The sequence below is a fragment of the Oncorhynchus masou genome, chromosome 5 (assembly GCF_036934945.1).
Source record: "Oncorhynchus masou masou isolate Uvic2021 chromosome 5, UVic_Omas_1.1, whole genome shotgun sequence".
Taxonomy (NCBI): Eukaryota; Metazoa; Chordata; class Actinopteri; order Salmoniformes; family Salmonidae; genus Oncorhynchus; species Oncorhynchus masou.
In genome coordinates this window covers 36,486,412-36,502,565 of record NC_088216.1, presented here as the reverse complement: position 1 = coordinate 36,502,565, position 16,154 = coordinate 36,486,412, and the positions used below count along the sequence as shown (strand labels likewise).

The 16,154-nt window shown below is 41.5% G+C and overlaps 1 protein-coding gene across 2 annotated transcripts in view; it reads right to left on the bottom strand.

Annotated features, from left to right (window-relative positions):
• Window positions 1–16,154, bottom strand: part of mtss1 (MTSS I-BAR domain containing 1) — a 115,169-nt gene that overhangs the window by 71,870 nt on the left and 27,145 nt on the right. The gene's annotated exons all lie outside the window — the stretch shown is intronic.

Below are 16,154 nucleotides of genomic sequence, written 5' to 3'. Positions count from 1 at the left end.
CGGCTTGAAATGCTCTGTAGCAGACAGGAGTAATGGCACTCTGCCCACAGGAAGGGCCTTTAAAAAACACTGAACTGGGTCACGTAAATTTACAACGAAAACGATGTAAAATCATAGATTGCTCAGCGAGAAATTCAATTCATTCGAGGCAACAAATTACAACACACAGGCATTGTTTGTGTTGTACAACTTGTGATTAACTTTAGAAAGCTTATTCAGTCAAAATGCTGATGAGCGAGACCACAGTGATTCAGTTGTCCTCTCAAGAAGATGAATGTGGCACCAAGGTTTAATCACATGAGAGCTATTGCTATCTGAGGGAAATTGTGCAACGTGTCTCTTGACTGGGGTTTTGGTCAGTCAAGGATTCAGACCATCACTGCACTGTCACCATCACTGCACTGGATGAAGCAAATAAAATATATTTGCTGACTTGTCACTGAATCATGTGAGTGTTGAGGAACCGAAAAAATAAGGGAGCGGTTGAGAAATGGAGAGAAGGGGCCAGGCCACTTCAGTGAAAAGGGAGTTAGGGGGAGGTTATGGCTGGGGGCAGTATTGAGTAGCTTGGATGAATAAGGTGCCCAGAGTAAACTGCCCACTACTCAGGCCCAGAAGCTACAATATGCATATTATTAGTAGATTTTGATATTTTTTTAAACTCTGAAGTTTCTTAAACTGTTTGAATGATGTCTGAGTATAACAGAACTCATATGGCAGGCAAAAACCAGAGTAAAAATCCAACCAGGAAGTGGGAAATCTGAGGTTTGTAAGTCATTCAACTCTTGGCCTATCGAATACAGTGTCTATGGTGTCATATTGCACTTCCTAAGGCTTCCACTAGATGTCAACAGTCGCTAGATCCTTGTTTGATGCTTCTACTGTGAAGTGGGGGCAAATGAGAGGGGAATGAGTCAGAGGTCTGCCAGAGAGGCATGCGCTGACCACGGGCGTCCACGTGATAGTTAGCTTGCATTCCATTGCAATTCTACAGACAAAGGAATTCTCCAGTTGGAACATTATTGAAGATTTATGATAAAAACATCCTAAAGATTGATTTTATACATCGTTTGAAATGTTTCTACAGTCTATAATGAAACTTTGTCTGCACCTAGTGATCACGTGTCATGAATTTGGATTACTGGGCTACACGCAAAAAAAAGGAGGTATTTGGACATAAATTAACTATCGAACAAATCAAACATTTATTGTGGAACTGGGATTCCTGGGAATGCATTCTGATGAAGATCAAAAGGTAAGTGAATATTTATAATGCTATTTCTGACTTCTGTTGACGACACAACATGGCGGATATCTGTTTGGGTTGTTTTGGTCTCTGAGCGCCGTACTCAGATTATTGCATCGTGTGTTTTTTCGAAATCTGAGACACTGGTGCATTAAGGAGAAGTTTATCTAAAGTTCCACGCATAACACCTGTATCTTTTATCAATATTTATTATGAGTATTTCTGTAAATTGATGCGTCTCTCTGCAAAATCACCGGATGTTTTGTAACTACTGAAAGTAAACCTGCCAATGTATATAAATATGAACTTTATCGAACAAAACATACATGTAGTGTGTAACATGAAGTCCTATGAGTGTCATCTGATGAAGATCAAAGGTTAGCAATTAATCACTATCTATTTCTGCTTTTTGTGACTCCTCTCTTGGCTGGAAAAGTGGCTGTTTCTCTGACTAGGCACTCCCCTAACATAATCGTTTGGTGTGCTTTCGTCGTAAAGCCTTTTTGAAATCGGACACTGGTGGGATTAACCAGAAGTCTCTTTAAAATGGTGTAAAAAAACTTGTATGTTTGAGGAATTTTAATTTGGCGCCCTGCACTTCACTGGTTTTTGTCATATCGATCCCGTTAGCGGGATCTCAGCCCAACGAGGTTAAGGTATTCTTAACCTGTTTGCACTTAGGCGGAAATGGACCATGTCTGAAGGGAGACCACGGGCTGATTTTTAGGGAGTAAGAGAACGGCAGATACCCAAAAATCTATGTCCACAATGTCAGCTGTGTGGATCTATTTTGAAGTTTCAAAAGAAGATAACAAAAAAGGCCATATGCAACATTTGTGCTGCTATTATTTCCCGATGTGAGAAAGTTAAATTGTTCAATACCACAAACCTAATTACAAATTTGAAAGTCAATCACCCCCAGACATTCAGCGACTACTTAGTGTAGTAGAAAAAAAAATAAACGCACACTTCCAACAACTAAACAAGTTCAAGTCGAGCAGTCATTTGAAAGAGTAAGAAGATTTCAGCGAGACAACTCCAAGGCAAAATCCATTTACGCCAAGATTGTCCTTGACAATCAACCGTTCTCTGTCGTGGATGATGTTGGCTTTCGACAACTGGTTGAGCACCTTGAGCCCCGGTACACACTACCAAGTAGGTGCTATTTTTCAGAAGTTGCCCTACCGGATTTACACAGTATTGTTGAAACGCATATGCACTTGCTATAGGCGTCACTACTATCAGCTTCACAACTGACAGTTGGACCAGAGATGTCAGTCCCATGAGCATGCTGAGTGACAGCACAGTGGGTCAATGAGGATTTCGTACTGCGGAAAGCCGTATTGCATCCTTAAGAACGTGCTGGTTCTCATACCACTGCTGCCATTCCAGAAAATGAACACTCGCGTAGCTCCATTCGAACAACTGACTCAAGAAACAAGCTCATCAACTGCGTCTGTAGCAGACGTGATAACCTCGGCCATGGCATTGAAATGCCTGCTCAGCAACAGTCTGTCGGCAGTTGGGTTAGAACTTGCAAAAGTACTCTACTAGAGACTGAACAAGCAATTCGGTGGCATTTTCTCTAAGCCTCTTTACTGTATCGACACCATGCTCGATGCCAGGTACAAGGACCGCTACTTCGATGCAGACAAGGGTTTACTTGAACCTTTACAGACACAGCTGGAAACGGACACAGTGACAGTACACACCGAGGAACAGGCGCCACGGACAGGCAGAGCTGAAACTTCACTGCTTGACATATGAAATTCTGGTTTGAAACGACTGAACAATGAAACAGCACAGCAAGAAAGTGAAATAAATGGGTTTTGTTTATGTTTTACTGGTAATGGGGACATAAGTAACTGCCAGCAAAATAACTTTTTGGTGTTGTTTCAACTATTTAACTCTACTAGAATGCTTAAGGCCACAAATGTTAAATATCGGCATCTGGTTCTTTGGCAAGAAAGATATTGGATATCGGTATCGCACAAAAATGTCATATCAGTGCATCCCTAATTGAATGCCCTTTGAGCATGGTGTAGTCATTAATTACACTTTGGATGGTGTATCAATACAGCCAGTCACTACAAAGATACAGGCGTCTTTGCTAACTCAGTTGCCGGGAAGGAAACCGCTCAGGGATTTCACCAGGAGGTCAATGGTGACTTTAAAACAGAGAGTTTATTGGCTGAGATAGGAGAAAACTGAGGATGGATCAACCTTGTAGTTACTCCACAATACTAACCTAATTGACAGATTGAAAAGGAAGATTGTAAAGAAATAAAATATTCTGCAACAAGGCAGTAAAATAGTACTGCAAAAAAGTGTATAAACGTTTTGTCCTGAATACATATTGTTAAGGGAAAATCCTATACATTAGAGTACCACTCTCCATATTTTCAAGCATACTGGTGGCTGCATCATTTTATGAGTATGCTTGTCATCGTTAAGGACTGGGGAGTTTTTCAGGATGAAAGAAATCAACTGAATGAGCTAAATCCTAAAGCAAGACCTGGTTCAGTCGGCTTTCTACCAGACACTGGGAGATTAAGTCAAATCAAATCAAATTTTATTTGTCACATACACATGGTTAGCAGATGTTAATGCGAGTGTAGCGAAATGCTTGTGCTTCTAGTTCCGACAATGCAGTAATAACCAACAAGTAATCTAACTAACAATTCCTAATCTACTGTCTTATACACAGTGTAAGGGGATAAAGAATATGTACATAAGGATATATGAGTGAGTGATGGTACAGAGCAGCATAGGCAAGATACAGTAGATGGTATCGAGTACAGTATATACATGTGAGATGAGTATGTAAACAAAGTGGCATAGTTAAAGTGGCTAGTGATACATGTATTACATAAGGATGCAGTCGATGATATAGAGTACAGTATATAGGTATGCATATGAGATGAATAATGTAGGGTAAGTTACATTATATAAGGTAGCATTGTTTAAAGTGGCTAGTGATATATTTACAACATTTCCCATCAATTCCCATTATTAAAGTGGCTGGAGTTGAGTCAGTGTCAGTGTGTAGGCAGCAGCCACTCAATGTTAGTGGTGGCTGTTTAACAGTCTGATGGCCTTGAGATAGAAGCTGTTTTTCAGTCTCTCGGTCCCAGCTTTGATGCACCTGTACTGACCTCGCCTTCTGGATGATAGCGGGGTGAACAGGCAGTGGCTCGGGTGGTAGATGTCCTTGATGATCTTTATGGCCTTCCTGTAACATCGGGTGGTGTAGGTGTCCTGGAGGGCAGGTAGTTTGCCCCCGATGATGCGTTGTGCAGACCTCACTACCCTCTGGAGAGCCTTACGGTTGAGGGCGGAGCAGTTGCCGTACCAGGCGGTGATACAGCCCGCCAGGATGCTCTCGATTGTGCCTCTGTAGAAGTTTGTGAGTGCTTTTGGTGACAAGCCGAATTTCTTCAGCCTCCTGAGGTTGAAGAGGCGCTGCTGCGCCTTCTTCACGATGCTGTCTGTGTGCGTGGACCAATTCAGTTTGTCTGTGATGTGTATGCCGAGGAACTTAAAACTTACTACCCTCTCCACTACTGTTCCATCGATGTGGATAGGGGGGTGTTCCCTCTGCTGTTTCCTGAAGTCCACAATCATCTCATTAGTTTTGTTGACGTTGAGTGTGAGGTTATTTTCCTGACACCACACTCCGAGGGCCCTCACCTCCTCCCTGTAGGCCGTCTCGTCGTTGTTGGTAATCAAGCCTACCACTGTTGTGTCGTCCGCAAACTTGATGATTGAGTTGGAGGCGTGCGTGGCCACGCAGTCGTGGGTGAACAGAGAGTACAGGAGAGGGCTCAGAACGCACCCTTGTGGGGCCCCAGTGTTGAGGATCAGCGGGGAGGAGATGTTACCTACCCTCACCACCTGGGGGCGGCCCGTCAGGAAGTCCAGTACCCAGTTGCACAGGGCGGGGTCGAGACCCAGGGTATCGAGCTTGATGACGAGCTTGGAGGGTACTATGGTGTTGAATGCCGAGCTGTAGTCGATGAACAGCATTCTCACATAGGTATTCCTCTTGTCCAGATGGGTTAGGGCAGTGTGGTTGAGATTGCATCGTCTGTGGACCTATTTGAGCGGTAAGCAAATTGGAGTGGGTCTAGGGAGTCAGGTAGGGTGGAGGTGATATGGTCCTTGACTAGTCTCTCAAAGCACTTCATGATGACGGAAGTGAGTGCTACGGGGCGGTAGTCCTTTAGCTCAGTTACCTTAGCTTTCTTGGGAACAGGAACGATGGTGGCCCTCTTGAAGCATGTGGGAACAGCAGACTGGTATAGGGATTGATTGAATATGTCCGTAAACACACCAGCCAGCTGGTCTGCGCATGCTCTGAGGGCGCGGCTGGGGATGCCGTCTGGGCCTGCAGCCTTGCGAGGGTTAACACGTTTAAATGTTTTACTCACCTCGGCTGCAGTGAAGGAGAGACCGCATTTTTCCGTTGCAGGCAGTGTCAGTGGCACTGTATTGTCCTCAAAGCGGGCAAAAAAGTTATTTAGTCTGCCTGGGAGCAAGACATCCTGGTCCGTGACTGGGCTGGATTTCTTCCTGTAGTCCGTGATTGACTGTAGACCCTGCCACATGCCTCGTGTCTGAGCCGTTGAATTGGGATTCTACTTTGTCTCTGTACTGACGCTTAGCTTGTTTGATAGCCTTACGGAGGGAATAGCTGCATTGTATGTATTCAGTCATGTTACCAGACACCTTGCCCTGATTGAAAGCAGTGGTTCGCGCTTTCAGTTTCACACGAATGCTGTCATCAATCCAAGGTTTCTGGTTAGGGAATGTTTTAATCGTTGCTATGGGAACGACATCTTCAACGCACGGTCTAATGAACTCGCACACTGAATCAGCGTATTCGACAATGTTGTTATTTGACGCAATACGAAACATGTCCCAGTCCACGTGATGGAAGCAGTCTTGGAGTGTGGAGTCAGCTTGGTCGGACCAGCGTTGGACAGACCTCAGCGAGGGAGCTTCTTTTTTTAAGCTTTTGTCTGTAGGCAGGTATCAGCAAAATGGAGTTGTGGTCAGCTTTTCCGAAAGGGGGGCGGGGCAGGGCCTTATATGCGTCGCGGAAGTTAGAGTAACAGTGATCCAAGGTTTTTCCGCCCCTGGTTGCGCAATCGATATGCTGATAAAATTTAGGGAGTCTTGTTTTCAGATTAGCCTTGTTAAAATCCCCAACAACGATGAATGCAGCCTCCGGATAAATGGTTTCCAGTTTGCAAAGAGTTAAATAAAGTTCGTTCAGAGCCATCGATGTGTCTGCTTGGGGAGGGATATATACGGCTGTGATTATAATCGAAGAGAATTCTCTTGGTAGGTAATGCGGTCTATATTTGATTGTGAGGAATTCTAAAATCAGGTGAACAGAAGGATTTGAGTTCCTGTATGTTTCTTTCATCGCACCATGCCTCGTTAGCCATAAGGCATACACCCCCACCCCTCTTCTTACCAGAAAGGTGTTTGTTTCTGTCGGCGCGATGCGTGGAGAAACCCGTTGGCTGCACCGCATCGGATAGCGTCTCTCCAGTGAGCCATGTTTCCGTGAAGCACAGAACATTACAGTCTCTGATGTCCCTCTGGAATGCTACCCTTGCTCGGATTTCATCAACCTTGTTGTCAAGAGACTGGACATTGGCAAGAAGAATGCTAGGAAGTGGGGCACGATGTGCCCATCTCCGTAGTCTAACCAGAAGACCGCTACGTTTCACTCTTTTTCTGAGTCATTTTTGGGGTTGCTGCATGCGATCCATTCCGTTGTCCTGTTTGTAAGGCAGAACACAGGATCCGCGTCGCGAAAAACGTATTCTTGGTCGTACTGATGGTGAGTTGACGCTGATCTTATATACAGTAGTTCTTCTCGGCTGTATGTAATGAAACCTAAGATGACCTGAGGTACTAATGTAAGAAATAACACGTAAAAAAAACAAAAAACTGCATAGTTTCCTAGGAACGCGAAGCGAGGCGGCCATCTCTGTCGGCGCCGGAAGATTCCCCTTTCAGCAGGGCAATAACCTAAAACAAGGCCAAATATACACTGGAGTTGCTTACCAAGACTGTAGTAAATGTTCCTGAGGCAGTTACATGTTTTAATTAAATCTGCTTGAAATTCTATGGGCAAATATTGTACAACCCAGACGTGCAAAGCACTTACCCAGAAAGACTCCAAAAATGCATTGACTCAGGTGTGAAAATTAAGAAAATTAGATATTTCATTTTTCAATACATTTGCTAAAATGTATAAAAACATGTTTTCACTTTTATCGTGGGTTATTGTGCATAGATAGGTGAGAAGAAGAACACAATTATCCAAGGGGAATTCACACTTTGAAGGCATTGTATATAAAGTCCAACCAAGTTTTAGAAAGGCATGAATAAAGGCAATGTAACAATATGAAAGCGCCTCTGACAATTCCCTATTAAATTACCCTCAGTAAACAAGCAAAAGAGCAGGGAATTTAAAGGGATACTTCAGGATTTTGGCAATAGGCCCTTTATTCTACATCCGCAGAGTCAGATGAACTCGTGGATACCGTCTCTGCATGCTGTTTGAAAGAAAGGTGTTCCTAATGTTTTGTACAGTGTATCTGACTCATGTTTTAACACTGTTTTGAAGCTATACAGACAGTGTACATTGACTTTGTTAACAAACATTGAAGTAAAACAAGCTTATATTTTGTGTTCTGATGGTGTACAACAGTTGAACTAACCTTCAAGTATCAATGGATATATATAATTAATTTAACACCCCAACTCCAGATTGCACCTTTATGAGGTTCTGGAAAGGAAAGGCGCATAGCAGGACACCTGTGGGGCACTCTAAGTGGAGAGAGAATGATGACTGGTCAATGCAATGTTCTCCACAAGTACATAGAGTAGCCAGCCAAACAGAAAAAGTCGCCAGCCAGGCGTCCCCGGCCCTGGGTTTGAAATGTTTTGCCGAAGGAGCTCTATTTTGGTGGCCTCTGCTACATTCTAGCACCTTGATTCCATCTGAAAGAAAATTATTGAATACTTTAAAATCGCATTTACCTCCTAGATTAGAAACATTTGCTGTGGTATTGTGTAGAAAGATATGACTTTACCATTTTTTATTACTGAAAACATATGAATTCAGTGAGAACTGTTCACTAACAGGGATGTAAACAAATGTGTGCACATAATTGAATTATTCAGACACGTCTCTTGAGATACCCAGAACATCTGGGTAATGCACAGTTTAGACATTTAAAATAAGAGTCCAAGCACTCCGCATGAAACAAAATGAAATAATCCACATAATCTTAAATAATTGTAAAGGTTTAGTTTCTCAGGTTTTCGCTCTCAATATATATATATATTTTATTGAAAAACAAAGTTGGGATATTCTAAGTCCGCAACAATAATTAAATCACACCAGGAGACCAATTAGAGGTCTGGGAAAAATCTTATTTATGGGTTTAGTTATTTATTATTTAAAGTGTGCACCTAGCAAGAGGCGGTTTAGCAGTGTTTTTGTAGTGCACGTGATGGTAGTTTGTAAAACAAATACCCACTGGATTTAGGAAAATAATCACGATATCATTCTGCTACTTTGTAGGTAACATTTAATATATATTTTTTTAAGTATTTGGGAAAGCCTTACCATCTACCAGAAGACTGTTTTCATTAGCATTATCGCTAATGGCTAGACAGTGTAGACTCGAATACAAATCACTGATGCATTCTGTTCATGTCTTATGATAAACTTGGGCAAATTAATTGAATACATTTAATTGATTCCCTCCTAAAGTCAATACATTTTAGAATATTGTTGAAGTTAATGCCTGGATTCCATGAGGTCCCAAAGCATCATATTTGGACCAGAATGAGGTTCTCCGCTACCCATTGTTTTCATAAAAAAAAAAAAAAAGCATAGGCTTACCAGTAGCCTATGCATCCATCGAAAGGAAACCTAGGAAATCCTTTGATTTACTTGTCCCGATGCGATACCATGAACATAACTGCTGAATGATGTATTTACGGCAAAGGGATATAGGAGATCGACTTTATTCAATCTGTTCGACACATTTTATCAACTAGTCAACGCTTGCTGTTCCGTTGTCAAATAAAAAAATAAAAATCGCAACATTTAACGATTTTACTGAGTCACAGTTCATATAAGGAAAACAGTCAATTTATATAAATTCATTAGGCCCTAATCTATGGATTTCACATGACTGGGCTGGTGGGCATCCATTTTTTTTTATCCACTGGGGAGCCAGGCCCAGCCAATCAGAATTAGTTTAGCTTTATTACAGGCAGAAATACTCCTCAGCACCCCACCTCCACTCCCCCCTCAGACAATCCCGCAGGTGAAGATGGTGGTCTTGAGCTGGAGTGGTTACACGTTGTTTTTGGTTGTGAGGCCGGTTGGATGTACTCACAAATTCTCTAAAACGACATTGAGGCAGCTTATGGTAGAAAAATGCCAATTGCAAGCTCTCTCAAAACATGCGGTAATGTGTTGTGACAAAACTGCACATTTTAAAGTGGCCTTTTATTGTCCCCAGCACAATGTGCACCTCTGTAATGATCATGCTGTTTAATCAACTTCTTGATATTCCACACCTGTCAGGTGGATGGCTAATCTTGGCAAAAGAGAAATGCTCACTAACATGGATGTAAAAAAAAATGTGCCAAAACATAACAAAATTCAAAGTTGAGAAACACTGTAAAAAAAATAATAACGTACAGCGTAATGAAATACATCACGATGTAAACAGGGCATCACACAACAAAACTGACAACCACTGAGTTGCTTTGCAGAGTAGGTAGACATTGCTTAAACAGTTCCCCAAGGGAACTTATGGGTCAAAAGTATTGGCTTCTCTAAACGGTGATAGGGCTGTGTGTGCATGGCTATACGCAAGGCTTGCCAAAGCACCTTTATACTTTGTGTTATTACAGCAAGAAATGCATGTGCAGGGTCTGCCTTACTGTGTAAAGTCTAACTTCAACATATTGGCCAGGAACATAAGCAGATCATGTAGTAAACTATTTTATAATATTTTTAATTTACGAGGCGCTATAACAAAAGAGCCAAATACAAGGGGAAGTGCCAAGTACTACCACTCTGAAAAATAAAAAACAACAGCAGCTCCATCCAAGTCAGGGCTAGTGACACTGATAGTAGCTTAAGGTCTGGTTTAGAGAGCAATGGGAAATGGGGGGGGGTCTAACACTGTCTCAGGTATAATGATCTAGCATTACCAGCTCTCATTGTTCAAGTGGTGGATAATGAGAGGCCTGGCTGACGGCACGCCCACTGTTATTACTGCAGTTTTTCCACTTGAGTGCAAAGAGCAGGTCGTAAATTGTAGGTGCGGGTTTTAGGCTGAGAATCTAACAAGGAGATAATACACTGACCCAGTACCCAAACAACTGATGGAATGATTCCGCTCCAAGACTGGCACAGTTAAAAACTATGCTGATTTTCATGGGTAAGCGTCGACTGTCATCCTTAGCAGAAAGTAAGCATGAAAGGAACTGGCAGTTTAACATTTCAATCTGTTAAGGGTTGAAAATGGCAGATTTGGGGACTAATAAGCACCTAAATTGGAACGTAGTGGCTGTACATTAACATATTATATATGACATCATAGCTCTGGCTTTGCCTCTCCCAGCTCTGTATAGGTTTAGACGAACATAAGTTGCGTGACAAGACGTTCCCCCATCCCTTCTGATAATTGGGCAACTTAAGCACATTTTTAAGTCTGAGGCAAATACTATAAATTAATATGAATTTGTTTTTTGAAAGATTAGACGCGGAGGACACTAAATAACACTGACGTCATACAAGCAAGCCAAACACCCGTGAGTCCAAACGTGTACTTCACATTTCCATTTACAGTGTCAACATTTATGATCACTATGTTTGATGTAGAGTACCAGTCAAGTTTGGACACACCTACTCATTCAAGGGTTTTAATTTATTTTTTACTATTTTCTACATTGTATAATAATAGTGAAGACATCAAAACTATGATGTCTTTGAGTCACAAAAGAGCATTTAAATTGCTTAGGAACTATGCACACTTAGAGGTGCGTGGCCACTTGGAAACACCAGTTAGTCCCCTCACTCAAGCCCATGTACTGTTTTTTTGACTTGTGTTGCATCTACCCCACATACTCCAGGAATAGTCTTAACATGTTACTGAATGTATCCCGGAGTATTTTCAGATTTCGTCACTAACAAATGCGGCGAAAAGTACAGTAAATGTAAAATGCACAAAATCAACAATGTAATGTTCGGTCTTGTGTCTGGTGAACTGTTGTGTACACACCTTTGGTCTAATAATTTCTCCCATTATCTACAAACTGATATTTTTCTATTGCTAATATGATTATGCATATGCATTTCAAATTTGTTCTGTAAGAAACATTTCAATTTAGCCGTATAGATATAGGCCAATTCCCAAAAGTGTAAAGGCAATTATCCTGGAAGGATATTGACCACCATCCGTCAGAAGAGGAAGCCTGGTTATTCTATAGAAGTGCCTTCCTCACCATCTTAAATAAGCATGCCCCGTTCAAAAAATGTTGAACGAGGAACAGATATACAAAAACATCCTGTGGCATTCTGCATTAGCATCGAATAGCCCCCGTGATATGTACATTTTCAGGGAAGTTAGGAACCAATGTACACAGGCAATTAGAAAAGCTAAGGCTAGCCTTTTCAAGCAGAAATTTGCATCTGCACAAACTCAAAAAGGTTCTGGGACACTAAAGTCCATGAAGAAAAATAGCACCTCCTCCCAGCTGCCCACTGCACTAAGGCTAGGAAACACTTACCACTGATAAATCCACTATAATCGAGAATTTCAAAAAGCATTTTTCTACGGCATTATCATGCCTTCCACCTGGCTACCCCTACCCCGATCAACAGCCCTCCACCCCCCACAGCAACTCGCCCAAGCCTCCCCGTTTCTCCTTCACCCAAATAGCTCATGTTCTGAAAGAGCTGCTAAATCTGGACCCCTACAAATCAGCCGGGCTAGACAATCTGGACCCCTACAAATCAGCCAGGCTAGACAATCTGGACCTTCTCTTTCGAAAATTCTGTCGAAATGGTTGCAACCCCTATTACTAGCCTGTTCAAACCCTTTCGAATCGTCTGAGATTCCAAGACTGGAAAGCTGACGCAGTCGTCGGTCCCTTCAAAAGGGGGAGACTCTAGACCCAAACTGCTACAGACCAATATCTATAATTCCCTGCCTTTCTAAGGTAATCGAAAGCCAAGTTAACAAAGATCACCGACCATCTCGAAACCCACCGTACCTTCTACGCTATGCAATCTGGTTTCAGAGCTGGTCACGGGTGCACCTCAGCCACGCTCAAGGTCCTAAACAATATCATAACCTCCATCGATGAGACTGTGCAGCCATATTCATCGACCTGGCCAAGGCTTTCGACTCTGTCAATCACCACATTCTTATCGCCAGACTCAACAGCCTTGGTTTCTGAAATGACTGCCTCGCCTGGTTTGCCAACTTCTTCTCTGATAGATTTCAGTGTGTCAAATTGGAGGGCCTGTTGTCCGGACCTCTGGCAGTCTCTATGGGGGTGCCAGAGTGTTCAATTCTCAGGCCGACTATTTCCTCTGTATACATCAATGATGTTGCTCTTGCTGCTGGTGATTCTACGATCCACTTCGAAACAGACGACACCATGCTGTATACCTCTGGCCCTTCTTTGGACACTTAACTAACCTCCAGATGAGCTTCAACACCATACAACTCCCCTTCTGAGGCCTCCAACTGATCTTAAATGCAAGTAAAACTAACTGCATGCTTGTCAACCGATCGCTGCCCGCAACTGCCCACCCGCCCAGCACCACTACTCTGGACCTGAGGTTGACCGATTAATCGGAATGGCCGATTAATTAGGGCCGATTTCATAACAATCGGAAATTGGTATTTTTGGACACCGGTTTGGCTGTTTTTTTAACACTGTTATTTATTTATCTTGGCAAGTCAGTTAAGAACACATTCTTATTTTCAATGATGGCTCTAGGACGTTAACGATTTCTGAAAATCGCAAATAAAATTAAAAACTGCCTTGTTCAGATTTTTAACAACACTGTCATTGATTTTCAAAATATGCTTTTGAACCATAGAAATTCAATCTTGCAACCATAGCAGTTAACTAGTCCAACACAAAACCACCTGATTACTTTGAATAGCATGTTTTCAATGAGGAGACTGCCTGTAACACGAATGCAGTTAGCTAAAACTTATCTTATAAAAAACAATCAATCATAATCACTAGTTATCTACACATGGTTGATGATAGGTGTTTTTTACTAGTTTATCTAGCGTGTCCTGCCCCATGGAAAAATTGCATATAATCGACCGGGCGGACACGTGGTAAATGTGGTCTCTTATGGTCAATCTTCGATCTGCCTACCAATACGTGTACCTAACCATAAACATCAATGCCATTTCTTAAAATCAATACAGAGAAGTATATACTTTTAAACATCTTGGTTTTGCATATTTAGCTAAAAGAAATCCAGGTTAACAGGCAATTATTAACCATCTTTTTGTGACAAAATATCTTGTTTCACTTTTTCTTCAAAAATTGCACCCAGATTGAGGTTAATTTGCCAGAACTTTTACGATATTGGTTCCTTTTAACATAACATTGAAGGTTGTGCAATGTAACATTTGTAATTAATTTGACTTTGGATGTTCTTATAGGCACTTAGATAAAATATAGCTTCAGTTCCGTCCTTTCACTGAAAGAATAAACAGTCTTGCAGCGTTACCCAGATGATGGGTTCCAGATTCCACCATATAAATGCAATGATTGAAGCACAGCGATTACCAAAGGCTAGCCATTTATTTGTGTGTTATTGTGTTATAATTAAGTATGATTTGATCGAGCAGTCTGACAGTGGTGGTAGGCAGCAGCAGACTGCTCGATCAAATCATATTAATATCAAACAGCACTTACGAGCCTTTGGTCATTTTGAACCCATCAGAAAACACGTTTATTCTTTCAGTGAAATACGGAACTGTTGTATTTTATCAATCATTGTCTAAATATTCATGTTTATTGACCTTCAATGTTATGTTATATCTTAAACTTCCGAAATTAGGCTGGTGTAACAGATGTGAAACAAATGGTTAATATTGCCTGTTAACCGGATTTCTTTTAGCTAAATATGCAGGTTTAAAAGTATATACTTCTCTGTATTGATTTTAAGAAAGACATTGATGATGGTTGGTTGATACCCTTGCTCTGCATGGGTACACGCTAGATAAACTAGTAATATCATCAACCATGTGTAGTGTGATTATGTTGATCGTTTTTTATGTGTTAACTGCTGTGTTACAGGCAGTCTCCCAGGAAGGATGTAATCAGGTGGTTAGTGTTGGACAGAAGCGGTTATTACTTTCCTGCACTGACAAATAATCAAGTCCTGCCTGAAAATAAGAACATCCAATAGTCAAATTTTTAATGAAATACAAATGGTAGAGAGCAAAAAATGTCCATATACTAACTACAACCTAAAATTCTTACCTGGGAATATTGAAGACCATGATTCCAGGAAAAAAGGAACCAACATCGTTCATATGTTCTCAAGTTCTGAGCAAGGCAATCATTGGAAATTGACCATAAGAGACCACATTTTTCGGTGTTACATGGCACATATTGCACTTTTCCAAACTTTCTTCTCCAACACTTTGTTTTTGCATTATTTAAACCAACTTGAACATGTTTCATTATTTATTTGAGGCTAAATTGATTTTATTAGGTTAAAATAAGTTCATTCAGTATTGCATTGTAATTGTCATTATTACAAAAAAAGGTAAAAATTAAATTGGCTTTTTTTTGGTCCTCCAATAAATGGTATCGGTGTTGAAAAATTAGTAATTTCTATGGTTCAAAAGCATATTTTGAAAATCTGAGATGACAGTGTTGTTAACAAAAGGCTTTGGACAACTATAAATACCTAGGTGTCTGGTTGGACTGTAAAGCCTCTCCGATCCCGGATCGGGAAGTTTCACATTAAGCATCTCCAATCCAAAATTAAATATAGAAATGGCTTCCTATTTCGCAACAAAGCATCCTTCACTCATGCTGCCAAACATACCCTCGTAAAACTGACCATCCTACCGATCCTCGACTTCGGCGATGTCATTTACAATAAAAGCCTCCAACACTCTACTCAACAAATTGGATGCAGTCTATCACAGTGTCATCAGTTTGGTAACCAAAGCCCCATATACTATCCACCACTGCGACATGTACGCTCTCGTTGGCTGGCTCTTGCGTCATACTCGTCGCCAAACCCACTGGTTCAAGGTCATCTATAAGTCTCTTTTAGGTAAAACCCCGCCTTATCTCAGCTCACTGGTCACCATAGCAGCACCCACCCGTAGCACGCGCTCCAACGGGTGTATCTCACTGGTCACCCCCAAGGCCAATTCCTCTTTTGGCCACATTTCCGTCCAGTTCTCTGCTGCCAATGACTGGAAGGAACTGCAAAAATCACTAAAGCTGGAGACTCATATCTCCCTCAATAGCTTTAAGCATCAGTTGTCAAAGCAGCTCACAGATTACTGCACATAGCCCATCTGTAAATAGCCCATGCAACTACCTCATCCCCATATTGTATTTTTTTATTTTGCTCGTTTGCCCCCGAGTAGCTCTACTTGCACATCTACCATTCCAGTGTTTAATTGCTATATTGTAATTACTTTGCCACCATGGCCTATATATTGCCTTACTCACCTTATCCAACCTCATTTGCACACACTGTATATAGACTTTTTCTACTGTATTATTGACTGTGTGTTTGTTTATTCCATGTTTAACTCTGATGTTGTATGTGTCACACTGCTTTGCTTTA